At 38.8% G+C, this 15,320-nt stretch overlaps 4 long non-coding RNA genes across 4 annotated transcripts; all 4 read left to right on the top strand.

The window, feature by feature from the left end:
* Positions 1-211: 211 nt before the first annotated feature.
* LOC139419655 (uncharacterized) lies at positions 212-1,255 on the top strand. Its single transcript, XR_011635427.1, has 4 exons — positions 212-246; positions 384-448; positions 877-921; positions 1,215-1,255. It is a non-coding gene; the product is annotated as an uncharacterized lncRNA (long non-coding RNA).
* Positions 1,256-1,366: 111 nt separating this feature from the next.
* On the top strand, positions 1,367-2,046 carry LOC139419763 (uncharacterized). Its single transcript, XR_011635439.1, has 3 exons — positions 1,367-1,392; positions 1,608-1,667; positions 1,987-2,046. It is a non-coding gene; the product is annotated as an uncharacterized lncRNA (long non-coding RNA).
* Positions 2,047-2,448: 402 nt separating this feature from the next.
* LOC139419654 (uncharacterized) lies at positions 2,449-3,046 on the top strand. The gene is made up of 2 exons (XR_011635426.1): positions 2,449-2,485; positions 2,819-3,046. It is a non-coding gene; the product is annotated as an uncharacterized lncRNA (long non-coding RNA).
* A 10,233-nt stretch (positions 3,047-13,279) lies between these two features.
* On the top strand, positions 13,280-15,009 carry LOC139419653 (uncharacterized). Its single transcript, XR_011635425.1, has 5 exons — positions 13,280-13,339; positions 13,443-13,493; positions 14,228-14,317; positions 14,568-14,602; positions 14,693-15,009. It is a non-coding gene; the product is annotated as an uncharacterized lncRNA (long non-coding RNA).
* The last annotated feature ends 311 nt before the right edge of the window (positions 15,010-15,320 follow it).

Raw genomic sequence — 15,320 nt, 5'->3', positions numbered from 1 at the left:
GTGGGCATCTGTAATTACAATCAAAGCAAAAAAATAATATTTGGAGATTGTTCATATAGATAAACAATAGCTGCCAAAGCATATTTTTGAATGATCAAAGAATGGCTTGGCTAGTCACCAAGTCATCATCAGAAGTTGGACCTCCTTTTGCTTTTGGGGAGAATAAAAAGGAGCAGATCTCTCCCTCAGACATCATATCCTTCTTCAGCAATCCTTTGATTCTCTTGTGGTGCTGCACTACTAAAGGTAATTTATTAGAAATCAACTCTGATTCAACCTTTAGCTTCAGTATTTGTCAACGCAAAAGGGAAAATAAACTTGAGGAAACTACTTCAGAAAGTGATGAAGGATTTTTCTAAATGTCAAATCTTTTTCGTCAACAGAATCCTTCAAGATGAAAACCTTCATTCTGATCGCCTGCATCCTGGGGACTGCTCTCGGCCGCCCTGTGAGTTCAATTCTCCGTTGTATTATTTATAAGCGTACTGTGTTGTCTTTCCGATTTTATGTTTCTCTGTTATTCTGTACAAAATACCCGTGGTGGCAGGTACCCTAGTGGTTAGAGCATTGGACTAGTAAAAGAAAGGTTTTAAGATCAAATCCCCAAGCTGACAAAGTAAAACTCTGTTTTTCTGTACCTGAACAAGGCAGTTGTCACCTGCTGTCATTGAAAATAAGAATTGGTTTTTAACTGACTTGCCTATTTAAATAAAGTACATTCTAAAATGACATATATATTTTTCTTTAATTTACGAATAAATGGATTGGAAACATTTACAAACAGTATTCATATATTTAGTCATTATTTACTGTGATTACAGTGTCTTTATAAGTGCTGAACCTAACATTCATCTAACATTCATCTGTACTTCACAGCAAAGGCTGGTCATGGAGTTTGACTTCCAGGCTGCCAACGCTCAGGTAAGAAACACTGCTAGTCTACACCTGTTGTTTATGATGCATTTGATTTGATACATAGTTACGGTGTCCATAATAGGACATACATAATTCGAGGGTGTTCTTCCACGGACATGTGATGCTGTCCCAATATGGGCACCATAAATTATGTAATGTGATTAAAAAATAAGAATAATAGTTACAATATGAATAGTTTTAAAATCATAAAATGAGGATCAAAGTGCCTGAAAAGGGAATAGAACACTGAAGAAATGAATTTTCCACAATACAAATGTTTGTTTTCCAATTATTTGTAGGCTCTCCAAGCTGGACAAGCCAGACCTGATCTAGAGATTGTGGGTGTTTGACAAAATAAATAGTTCAAATTAATCACAATACATTTCCCATTCTAGATTGAAGTCAACCTTCTACATTTACTGTAGTAACCAGAGTGTTCCAATGTTACAGATCCTTCCTGTTGGTGGTGGAGTACCTGTAAGTAACCATAGCAACATAGTGAAATACACTGTGCTGTCGTGTTAGTGATGCTACACCAGTGCATCTCACACCAATAGAGTGAATGTTCAATCCAGTCAATATCACAGGTGTTAACTTATCAGAATTCAGAAAGTCATGATGAAAGTGTGTGTGTGTGTGTGTGTGTGTGTGTGTGTGTGTGTGTGTGTGTGTGTGTGTGTGTCAAAACATAGTCAGGTGGTTTCATCAAACAGGAGATCCCCCAGCCACTCGGCCAGGAGAGCGTTGAGATCGTGAGTGATCATGACCCCTATTAATATACAGTACATGTACACAGCATGACAAATGTATTGTGTGTCTGCTTGATTGCATCTGGGGTGGCAGGTAGCCTAGTGGTTAGAGCGGTGGGCATATAACTAAATGGTTGCTGGATTGAATCCCCGAGCTGACAAGGTCAAAATGTGTTGTTCTGCCACTGAACAAGGCAATTAACCCACTGTTCCCCAATACTCATTGTAAATCAGAATTTGTTCTTAACTGACTTGCCTAGTTAAATAAAGGTTCAAATACATACATATATATATATATATATGACTCTCTCCTCTCCTCTAGTACCACCCCTTCAGCATCCAGGTTGCCCCACCTCCGCCTGCTCCTGCTGCACCTGCCCATGTAAGACCTAATGCCTTTATGTCCGCAACATACATCAGGTGGCATTTTGAACATAATTGAAGGGAGTGCTGATGAGACTTAGGCTGTACTAACATGGACACCATGCATACGTTCATATAGGAGCTACTGTGAAAGAGCCTCACTCAATCATGTTGAATTTTTTAATTTATTCTATATATAGTGTAATACAGAGGTGGTTGTTGATCATGGACTTTCGCTAGTCCATGTCATTTTCAAATGAAAATGTACTGATTTCCAATATGTTATAGTGGGTTACTTTAAAGATACTGTCAACAAATCTGGGAACAATGTCTTCAACCATTCATTTAGCCATTGTGATGTGAAATGAAACAACTGTTCAAATAGGGGTGCTAATTGGTTAATTGGCAACCACTGTCATTGCAGACTCATACATCCGATGAGGAAGACGATTAGAGATGTGAGTAAGACCTTTGCTCTACCATATGACACAAACATGTATTGTCATATTTAAGCTCGTGAATTGCTGAATTCCTTAACCTTTCTGTCACAGAGCAATGCAACCGGCTTGATAATGTTGTTTGGTGCTACTGTACCTATGTTTGATTGTGGTCAGTTTTTTTGTATTATTATGTAAAATATACAGTACATTCTAAATTCATAATACCTACATTATCATACCTCATGTGGTTAAATCTTAGAGACTCAGAGAAGTCTGCTTTGTAAGGAGACTGTTGACTTTGCACTTACCTGTATATCTGTTTTTCAATCCCCCATTTTTTACTCTTTTCAGATTACCAATACTCAGATATTCCCTTCGATGAACAACGATGTCCTTCAACTCCACAGCTGCTTTTAGTGTCCTAGATTGATTCAGTAAATGCAATGCTTAACCCAGCAATAAACATAGCGTAACATGGTGCTTAACTGATGGCTTGATGAATGAAAGCTGTGTGTAATTGTTTGTACTTGGCAGAAGAATGTTAATAAAACCCCCAGAATGTTTTGCCAACCTTCTCCATACCATGCCTCAATTTTCTTTCTTGTCTCTGCTTGTTAGTCTGTGGCATTGATGACATTCTGAATTCAAATTATTTAAGTTCTTCTCAATCGCGTACGCATTTTTGTACAATGTCATTTTTCCAGACAGTTTACACAAGACACACAACTCTGTGTAGTAAATTTTCCAAATGTTGTTACCTTCTCAAAACAGCAAATACAGCACACTATAAAAAAAACTATTTGATACTATAAAAACTATAGGACACCCTTAAAACTGCAAATACATCCATATAATAAAAACACAGCCTGCAAAAACATGAACACAACCATATATACACTATATATACAAAAGTCTGTGGACACCCCTTCAAATGAGAGTATTTGGCTTTTTCATGCGCAACCACTGCTGACAGGTGTAAAATCGAGCACACAGCCATGCAATCTCCATAAACAAACATTGGCAGTAAAATGGCCATACTGAAGGGCTCAGTGACTTTCAACGTGGCATCGTTGAAAGGATGCCACCTTTCAAACAAATCAGTTTCTCAAATATCTGCCCTGCTAGAGTTGCTCTGGTCAACTGTGAGTGCTGTTATTGTGAAGTGGAAACATCTGAGCAATAACGGCTCAGCCACGAAGCGGTAGGCCACACAAGCTTACAGAACAGAATTCTGTGCTTTTGACCTTGTGGCAACAGTTTGGAGAAGGCCCTTTCCTGTTTTAGAATGACAATGACCCCGTACTCAAAGCGAGGTCCATACAGACATTGTTTGTCAAGATCAGTGTGGAAGATCTTGAATGGCCTGCACAGATCCCTGACTTCAACCCCCTGACTTCACCATCTAACACCTTTGGGATTAATTGGAACATGGACTGCAAGCCAGGCCTAGAGGCCCAACATCAGTGCCTGACCTCACTAACGGTCTTGTGGCTGAATTGAAGCAAGTTCACACAGAAATGTTCCAACATCAAGTCAAAAGCCTTCCCAGAAGAGTGGCGGCTATTATAGCAGCAAAGGGGGGACCAACCCCATCTTAACGCCCATGATTTTGGAATTATATGTTCGACGAGCAGGTGTCAACATAGTTTTGGTCATGTAGTGTATCTCAGAAACATTTTATATGAAGGTGGTACACCTAACACCGTTATGAAACCAAACATAACACCTTTGTAAGTGTTGCAGTACCATTTCTAACAACCTTCATAACACATTTATTCAAAATCATTCACAAGAGTTTTCAAAATGAACGTTCGCTCAAATAAAATGGAATTTCATATCTTTACTGTCACAGCACCCAAAGCCCTGGCACTATTCACACAACAGGTGGGGTTAAGCTCAGGGTCAACCATACAGCATTAACCTTGTAGCAGTTTAGGGTTAAATGTTCTGATCAATGCCATATTGGCATATTGGGGATGGCACCAGCCTTGAGTGTAGTATATTGAAAAAACAAAAGCAAGCTGTGCTTGATTGCACTTGCCTGGCGCAACGGCATTGTCCCAAAAGTGCAACGCCAGGCAGGCTCAGACAAATGCTCAAAATGTTTGAAAGTTTTCAAATAATATTTCAACACTGGCAATTGAGTAATTGTTTGCCATTGTAATGTAGTAAGCAATCTAAGTAAGCTAATACCTGAAGAATTGGATTTGCACCTTTATCTTAGCAGGCTAACACAATCTTGTAACATCAGCAACTATAGTATCTGGCTCACTCCCACCAGATGTTATATTGCTAACATGGAATAGTTAATAGTCTGGGAACAAAACACTTTTCAGTGAATCTGTATTCATAGTTTTGCAAACAGGTGTCTTAAAACTGTCACATTCTAAACATTTGTCAATTTTTGGGCTTATCTGATATATATATTCCACAATGTGTAAACAGCAAAAATACAATTAACACATTGTAATAATGTATAGATCAATAATGTATAGATCAATCAAAGAACAATCAAAACAAAAAAGGCTATTAAAATATACTTTTTTTCAAATATAATGTGTCCCTAAGTTTTATGTCATTGGTGTTACCACCTTCAAAATCACTCATTAGAGAGATGTACAAGAACCTTGCGCATTTTGTCAAAGACAATGCTTTGCAGTGCTAGCTGCATTACTATAGATCCTGGTTCAATCCCAGGCTGTGTCGCAGCCGGACACAACCGGGAGACCTATGAGGCGGCGTACAATTGGCCCAGCGTCGTCCGGGGTATGGAAGGTTTGGCCGGGTTATCCTTGTCCCATCACTTAATGCAACTCCAGAATACCAAAAGAATACAAATACAAAAATGTCAAAAAGTTTACATGTACACCTATGTCCGTAACGGACATCACTCTGCTTGCTAAGCGAGTACCACATCCCCCCCCGATTCGGGTCTCATACTTGGCTCGAACTCGGGACCTCTGCTTTTCTAACACGCACGCGTGACCGCCCTCCATGGCAACATTCCAACGGTTTGAGCCAACCAAAAGGTACGAATTGGATGGCTCCATCCGTGACATTTCAAGTTAGCTATGGAGTGAGCTTAAGCTATGTTCTTAACTCCATTACACCCACAGGCAGTTGTTAAAACCGAAATTCATGAGTATTCACCAAGAAATGGAATCAAAGACAAAAGCAACACACAAACTAAAGCATAGAAGTTTACGTAACACAGAAACAACCCTCAAGACGATCCCCAAAATTACATTACAAACTTAAAATACACTATATATATATACTATATATATACTATATATATGTATTGATTGAGGTGATAATTGAGGTGATAACACTGATAATTGTAAACAAAAGTCCCAGTACCAAGTTCTCTCTCACTTTCCTAGTTTAGCCATAATTTAATAAATGTTTCTAACATATTACCTTGCAAAGCAAGCCCTTTAGGGTATCTAGTGGAGTGCTTCTAGCCCCAGGTACCAAACAAATTGATAGTCAATACAAAAATATGAGCTATATATTGTCAGGCCTTGTCCAATGTACAACTAGCAAATTACTTTGGGATTGACAGTGTGCAGGCTAGCTAGCCAGCCTAGCTAAGTAGCTACACATTCAGATTTTAAAACTGCAATACAAAACAACCATTGACAATAATTAAGGGCCACATAAATTATGAAAATATGTTGCCTATATAATCTATCATCATAAATTCATTTTGTGGCCAATAGACAGCAAACATTTCAACGTAGCTATATAGATGCTATATAGATGTAGCTATATAGATGGATAGCGTAGCAAGAAAATAGCATTGCCAACTAAATAAGATTGCCCGTACAATGTAAAAATAAGCAGGCCGATCTTACTAACAACAATGAAATTAATCCACAAAAAGTTAGTCCTTGTCATTCTTCCTACAAAACACATTTAGCAATAGATATTCAATGAGTGATTCTGCAGCTGTGGAGGGAGTTCATTTTCAAGTCATTGCTTTTTTTTAAACAATACCAACAAACAAATGAAATCCAACTAAAGTCAGTTTTCAAATGTTATCATTAAGGTTAAGACTATCAGCTGGAACACTATGACTCTGTTGTTAGTTTTGCGAAGAAATAGCATACATGCTTCAATTTAAAGGTAGACTCATCTATACACAAAGTAAACAACAGTATCGGAGCCACTTGCGCAACCAATCAAATCAGAGTTTATTTGTCTCGTGCGCCGAATACAACAAGTGTTGACCTTACAGTGAAATGCTTACTTACAGGCTCTAACCAACAGTGCAATTTCCCCCAAAAAAATATTAAAAAAAGGTTTTTGGTGAGCTAGGTAAGTGAAGAAATAAAAACAACAGTAAAAAGATAGTGAAAATAACAGAAGCGAGGCTATATACAGTGGCGAGGCTATAACAGTGGCGGGGCTATAACAGTATCGAGGCTATATACAGGCACCGGTTAGTGGGGCTGATTGAGGTAGTATGTACATGCAGATATGGTTAAAGTGACTATGCATATATGATAAAAAGAGAGCAGCAGTAGAGTAAAAGAGGGGTTGGCAGGTGGTGGGTGGTGGGTGGCGGGACACAATGCAAATAGCCCGGGTAGCCAATGTGCGGGGGCACCAGTTGGTCGGGCTAATTGAGGTAGTATGTACATGAATATATTGTTAAAGTGTCTATGCATTTATTTAAATTTTTTATTTATCCATTATTTTACCAGGTAAGTTGACTGAGAACATGTTCTCATTTGCAGCAACGACCTGGGGAATAGTTACAGGGGAGAGAAGGGGGGTGAATGAGCCAATTGTAAACTGGTTATTTTTAGGTGACCGTGATGGTTTGAGGGCCAGATTGGGAATTTAGCCAGGACACCGGGGTTAACACCCCTACTCTTACGATAAGTGCCATGGGATCTTTAATGGCCTCAGAGAGTCAGGACACCCGTTTAACGTCCCATCCGTAAGACGGAATATTTAATAAATAGCAGCAGCGTAAAAGAGTGGGGCAAACAATGCAAATAGTCCGGGTAGCCATTTGATTACCTGTTCAAGAGTCTTATGGCTTGGGGGTAAAAACTGTTGAGAAGCCTTTTTGTCCTAGACTTGGCACTCCGGTACTGCTTGCCATGTGGTAGAGTAGAGAGAACAGTCTATGACTGGGGTGGCTGCGGTCTTTGACAATCTTTAAGGCCTTCCTTTGACACCGCCTGGTATTGAGGTCCTGGATGGCAGGCAGCTTAGCCCCAGTTATGTACTGGGCCGTACGTACTACCCTCTGTAGTGCCATGCGGTCGGAGGCCGAGCAGTTGCCATACCAGGCAGTGATGCAACCAGTCAGGATGCTCTCAATGTTGGAGCTGTAGAACCTTTTGAGGATCTGAGGACACATGCCAAATCTTTTTAGTTTCCTAAATGGGAATAGGCTTTGTCGTGCCCTCTTCACGACTGTCTTGGTGTGTTTGGACCATTCTAGTTTGTTGGAGATGTGGACACCAAGGAACGTGAAGCTCTCAACCTGCTCCACTACAGCCCTGTTGATGAGAATGGGGGCGTGCTCGGTCCTCATTTTCCTGTAGTCCACAATCATCTCCTTAGTCTTGGTTACGTTGAGGAAGAGGTTGTTATTCTGGCATCACCCGGCCAGGTCTCTGACCTCCTCCCTATAGGCTGTCTCGTCGTTGTCGGTGATCAGGCCTACCACTGTTGTGTCATCTGCAAACATAATGATGGTGTTGGAGTCGTGCCTGGCCACGCAGTCGTGAGTGAACAGGGAGTACAGGAGGGGACTGAGCACGCACCCCTGAGGGGCTCCAGTGTTGAAGATCAGCGTGGCAGATGTGTTGCTACCTACCCTCACCATCTGGGGTTGGCCCGTCAGGAAGTCCAGGATCCAGTTGCAGAGGGACGTGTTTAGTCCCAGGATCCTTAGCTTATTGATGAGCTTTAAAGGTACTATGGTGTTGAACGCTGAGCTGTAGTCAATTAATAGCATTCTCACGTAGGTGTTCCTTTTGTCCAGGTGGGAAAGTGCAGTGTGGAGTGCAATAGAAATTGCATAATCTGCGGATCTGTTTGGGCGATATGCAAATTGGAGTGTGTTTCTGGGATAATGGTGTTGAAGTGAGCCACTACCAGCATTTCAAAGCACTTCATGGCTACAGACTTCATGGCTAGTCCTCGCCAAAAAGATTGAAAGGAAGATTGTTCTGAAGTGTCGGAACATTTTACATAGATTTTCTAACATGTATTTAACCCCATATATTTGATACTAAACTTTCTCAAAATACAGTATACTTGCACAAATGTTTTCAACTGGTACCGGGTGAGTCTTGTGAGGCCTGTGGGCGTTCTAGAGCAAAACAACCGACATGTACGTATTTGTGAGAGTCTCACCTTTCCACAGGGGTGTGTAGCCCAAAATGTTCCGACGCTGCAGACAGAAGTTGGTAGATCGGCTGTACCGACTTCAGACGAGTCCCAAAACGCTTGTGGGGGGAAAAATGGAGAACACCATTGTGTTCCTAAGAGTCTCATCTTTCTATAGAGGGGTCATAACAGTGGTCACAAAAGTTGGCGGATCGTCTACAGACAAGCCCTATAACTCTTGTGGGGAGAAAATCAGAGAACAAACTTGCCATACAAAACATGGTTATATAAAATTCTGTCAGTTTAAGCTAGAGATATATATTCTTGCATTGGATGCGTCTCAATCCAGTCACACTTCTGCATCTGCGGTGAAAGGTGACAGAGCTAGAGCGGTGCTTGTCAGACCATGAGACAAGGTTTGGCCTAAAAACTATTATGACCACTCTATGCAAAGATGAGACTCTCACGAACACGATGGTGTTATCAATTGGATTGCTAATATACTTGACCAATTTACAGTACACTTGATGTTGCATTGTGTTGTTGTTTAAGAAAATATTAAATTAATTGTTGTTGAATATGGTTTGTTTACTATAATTTCACACAGGTTTGCGATAAGATATGATTTCCAATAAATGTGCTGAAGTGTGCACTATTGCAGACAGTGTAATTGTCCATTCTCTGCTATTATGATGACTATACTATATCTGATCACTGTCATTTACCAAAGCTCATGACTAGACAGCCCTATTCTCATTCACTAAGTGATGTCACAGCAGGTCAATGTTGGTTGGCTGAAATCTCAACTGACACGGTTTAAAAGCAGAGATAGATCTCTGCACTGTATGACCCTCCATATTCCTCATCTATACTGGTATCACCAAAGGTAATGTGGCTAGAACTTGTCTATTTAAAATGCATTTTATCTGGATGTTGTACAAAGTAATGGTATGGGATTCTTTATTCATATGAATTTACAGAATGCTTTGAGTGCCTAAGGATTCTCACAACAACATTGCAAGTGTTAATATCTTTAATAGAGTTAAGTTTAACAATCAAAGTGTCTCTATAGTGTCCCACACTACACAGAGTTATTGTTAGACTTTTATAAGCGTTAGGTTTTTAAGACTTTCACAGAATTTCTGTAAGCAATATGTTAAAAATGAACACAGACCAACACTGATTATTGTTGCAGTCATTCAACACTGGTGTTCAGTGTTAAAATGTGTCTAATGTAATAGAGATGACTACTTTTTGACACTGGAGGGTGTTAACTTAACATTATACCTCTCTTTCATGTGCAAGGTTCTACTTTGAAAATGAAGATCACTATTATGTGCCTTTGTTTGGCCAGCTCAATATCTGCTGCTCCAGTAAGTTTGAAAAAATGGGCAAGGAAAACTTTACTACTGTATTTCTCAAGAGTAGGAATTTGAATACGCATAGAAAGTGGACACGCAAGGGTGCGCGTTACAATGGAAAAAATGTAAACACAACTTATTGACATGGCATCACTACAGTAGCTAGTTTATAAGCAATTGTTAACTGCCTGTTAATACTTTGAACTGGCTAGTTAATCGTCTTGACTAACTGTGAGGCAAAACAATTCACTTAGCCTATTAGTTAATTACCTTTTGATATTCTATGACGTCTTCACTTTCCAAGCGTATATTCACGTCTCATCTTCCACTGAGTGTCTGTCAACAGTCTGTCATTTCTTTAAATTGACTATGGCTTTGTCAAAATTGTGATTGTTTAGTATTTGTTCAATATTCACAGCTTCAACCTTACTTCAATTACTTGCCCCACTATGGGGATCCAAGGCAATCAGGACCACCCACACAAGTAAGAACAAATGAATATTGTAATATTCTACTGCATTCTGTTGGTCACCGTCTTTCTTAGGTGTGGTTCAACATAGTATGAAACAATACATAACATTAGAAGATTGATTGAGTACTGAAATTTATTTATGACACGTTTGTTTGACCTTTGACCCAAGTGTTTAATCTCCAGGTGAATGAAGGCCTCTACCCAGCAGGCCAGCCTTACCCTCAGCCTGGACTCAACGGCCCTGTCAGCATGGAAATAGTACGCTCTTACATCATCTTCACTATGAGACCTCTATTAGACCTCTCTAAAATGATATGATCAAAGAATTGTCTTTTTAGTGACTTAATGACCTACTTTAAGTTATTACTTACTTCATTATTTACTTTCTCTTGACTTATCACTTGTCTATTTAATTCAGACTGTGATGAGTAATCATCTTGAACTTCAGCAGTTACACTGGAGTTTTGTCTTAATTACATAGAGAGTCTTTTTTATTTATGTGTAATGTGTAACTGTTTTGTTTGTTTTACTTTATAATATAGGTGTTTCCACAGAGATTCCCTGGATGGTCTACTGGTGGCCAGATCAATGGACCAGTAAATACTATAGATACTACTAAAACATACTTCACCTTCTTTAATATATCAACCATCCTCCACATTGAACATTCCTTTTAACTTTCCCCTTTCTTTTCTTTCAGCAGTCCTATCCCTCTCAAGCATTCATCAAATATTCCCTACCTAAGGCCCCAGGAAGAAAGAGTGTAGAAATTGTAAGTGTTGTCTCAAGTTGAGTTACTTATCCCTCCTCAGAATTATAGGTGTTGTAGTATGTGAAGAAATCTCTCTTCAATTACAGCTATATGAAATTTGATAGGCACTATTTAAGTTCAGGTGACTCATGACTTTAAGTGGCTAAAGTTAAGACATGGTACATTCCAAGTTGCACAGCAGGAAATGAGTGTTGTTATACTGTATGTGTTTTGTAAGAGAACCCATCCATTTAATATCTTACTCAAGCACAGATCACATTGAATGTATTGTATCTATACTGCAGTAGTTTAATGACTGTTTCTCTTCCCCCCATATTAAAGTACTACCCCTATGACGTTGTGCAGCAAAAGGTAAATCCTGATATAATTTACTTGTTTACAACCAATCATTTTATTTCAGTGGGATCTGGATCAGAGTAGGTGAGCAGAATTGAACCATTTGAAATCCAGGGCATAGCTCATGGAGCGGTGCTCGCGCACAACTCCTGCTCTCCACTTCCTTTCCAACACTGCTCTGCACTCATAAGAAAAAAAAATGCTGCTCCAATTTGCTGCATTCATTTTTGTGACTACCTGGACCTACCATTTGGTTTTGAAGTATTGAAACACAGTCAAATGATTTGAATGAAAATTATTTGAATTAACATGAAAAGGTGATTGTAAGAAGTGCACATCATTTAAAATAGGCCACATGTCATATTAAACAGCATGTAAACACTGTAAATAGGTCAAGAGCCTGACAGGGTGCCTAAAATAAATCATATAGGCAAGATTATTTCTATTATTTTCAGGCTATAGCCTACAAATGAATACATTTAGAAGAATTTGGGAGTGCGACAGAGTAGTGTGGTGCGGACAAAAAGCACTGTCACGGTTGTTTGTAGAATTAACGGACCAAAGCGCAGCGTGGATGGAGGTCCACATGTTTAATTAAAGAAACTCACCAAAACAATACAGAACCAAAAACTAAACGTGAAGTCAATTGCAGTGCACACTGGCAACTACACACAAACAAACAAGATCAAGTGGGAAAAGGCTGCATAAATATGATCCCCAATCAGAGACAACGATAAACAGCTGCCTCTGATTGGGAACCATACCAGGCCAACATAGACATATAATAACCTAGATAACCCACCCTAGTCACACCCCTACCTAACCAACATAGAGAATTATAGTCTCTCTGTGGGCAGGGCATGACAAGCACTCAGCATTTAAACAACATTTTGTTATATTAAATCATTATGGCCTATATATTGTGCATATAGGCTGTGACTTACTTAGAATTAATTACAAATGAAACGAAAAATTACATATTTTTCTGCCTTTGAATTCAATTTTGGAATATGTTTTTTTTGCAACACAAGTTTGGCCAGTCTGTGGCTTCAGGCTCATGCAATGGTGCACGGAGAGCAGGCCAGTAGCAGAGAAAATCCTCGCCACACTTGCAAGACTGGGCAGAGATACAGAGTTGCTTTTTGATTTTTCTTTAGGTAGTTCTAAAGGTTTTTAGGGAAAATAACCCGATCACAATGAAAAGCTCCTTGAACGCCAGGCGCATTGGGCCATAATTAATCATGGCCTATTGATTCGATAATATAACAAAAATGAACGAAACGTTTAAGAGATCTGATTTGTAGTTTATAAATACTTAGCTGCAATGATACACTTAGTTTTCTACCCACCTCCTACCTTACTTTTAGCATGTGCACGTAGTAAGTACACCCTCATATACATATAAACACATACACATACACTGACCTGGATATATCATGTTAAATATTAATAATATGTTTAATCTGGTGTAAACATTTGTATCTTAGTTAATCCATTCTGTCATTAAAGGATGTCTGAGCTATTTCTTTTTGTTTCAGATGATGCCAAATATCCCTCACATGCCACAGATTCCAAACGTGAGTACAACATTTAATCACTCAAAAAAATGTAATAAATAATTTCATACATTTTCGTATTGATGTTGGAATTTCTGTATCTTTTTGCTTTATCTTTTCACAGCTGTTCCCGAATGAATACCAACCACAAACTGTGCCACAGCAAAGACCCAATGTAGGACATCCCTTTCTTGACCTTTAGTTATTGTAATGGGTGCAAATATGTACACGCTTCCTTGACTACAGATGCTATAGAGCAGGGGTCAAAGTGGGGTATTGCGGCCAAATCTCAAAATATATCTAATTTTAATGTATCTTTTATTTTAATGAATATTGCTTGCAACAATGGAATAAACACATTTTGGAGAAAGGATCAGTGGAAAGAGTTTAGAGGGTGCAATATAATGCAATGTAATATTATTACACCACAATTTATGTTCTTGGGTCTTATATGCAAAACATAGGCCTGGGAGGCTCACAGGGATATTGGTATCCACAGTGGTCATCAATTATAAAAAAATTCAACAAAAGTATTCTTGTATTCCCCTAAATGTTTGTTTTGAACATAATTCACTGTAAATTTAAGCTTTACAATTGCTAAAGGTTATTCCTGCCCCAAAGAAACATTTTCAGAGTTGCAGGATATTAACTTTACAACTGCAACATGCAAAGTGGGGGCCTTTAAAATGTTATTTCCAGTGTCAAGAGACGTAGTCTGGCCAAACACTACAGAAGTCATAGTAAAACTGCTTGTATGCTATTTTTATTGAACTCTAAAGTAAGAGTTGTGTTCTGATGTTATGAGGGGGTCCCTCGTGAATTTGTTATCACAAAAGGTGTCCCAGATACAAAAAGTTTGGAAACCCCTGCTCTGGTGTCCAAGACAACAGGTGCTCTTTTTTTCTGCAGATCCCATTCCCCCCATACAACTCTCAACTTCCTCATTCCCAGGATCCTTTGCAGCCAGCTCAGCAGGAGCAGACAGTGCAGACAGGCCAGGTTGGAAAGCTAGAAATCTATCTATCATAACTATATGTACAACTTCTTTCCTGAACATCATTTGGAAAAGATGTACCCTCTTTTCACATACTCTTTTACTATATCTCATCTGTGGTTTAAGCAATACAACAATGACAGTGAACTTTTGACTGAAAGTGATTTATGTTTTTTCTACCTACTCGTTTAGAAGATGTCATCTATAGCTTAGGGGGAATCCAAGAATGACAGTGACATTTTTCTTTGTCCACAGGTACCTCATGTGCAACCATAGAATGGGAACTGAATGTAAGTCTTAATTATGCTGTAAAGTCCTTTGACAACCAAATGAAGACACAATATATTTTGTTCATTACATTATTCCTGCTGTTTTTTTAGTTACCAGCTTGAAGGAAGTACAAAGTCTGCCGACCCAGAGAAGACCAGATGATTTGCTGCTTCAATATGGCCTATTGATATTAATTGGGGTATTTACAGTAGTATGGTTATGAGTATCAATGTAGAGTGTTAATCTACTGTCCTTTAGAGTTTTTCCCCTTGAAGTTTCTAGCGAAGGCTATTGTAATTAGTATAATAAGCATGCATCATTGATATTACAGTAGGCAATAGAGAGTATGGGTGGACATTATCTGGGTGGACATGCAATCTTTTCTTTGCTACATTTAACTTAAGCCATGTATTTTAGTAAAGGCAATTAAAGTATGTTTTACTAGCAATTATTGAGTGTTTTCCCTGTATAATGTCTTTGTGTGAATTTGAAGAGTAGAATAAGTTATTTGATTAAACAGTTCATTTTATTCAATTATTCTTTAACAGTACAATATCTGTAGGTGTTCATTTCAGTTGAACAGTGTGGATCAATGGATATCTGTTGATAATAACAATCAATGTCCATTAGTTTATAGTTCCCTCTTACTTTACTGCAAAAGGAGTTACCAGTAACTGTAATACTTCATGGCCATAAAAGTCAAAAATGTATACTAAAGTTTTGAATTTAAACAGTCAT

The sequence above is a fragment of the Oncorhynchus clarkii genome, chromosome 10, assembly GCF_045791955.1.
Source record: "Oncorhynchus clarkii lewisi isolate Uvic-CL-2024 chromosome 10, UVic_Ocla_1.0, whole genome shotgun sequence".
Taxonomy (NCBI): Eukaryota; Metazoa; Chordata; class Actinopteri; order Salmoniformes; family Salmonidae; genus Oncorhynchus; species Oncorhynchus clarkii.
The sequence above is the reverse complement of the archived record's forward strand: the minus strand, read 5'-3'. Positions and strand labels throughout refer to the sequence as shown.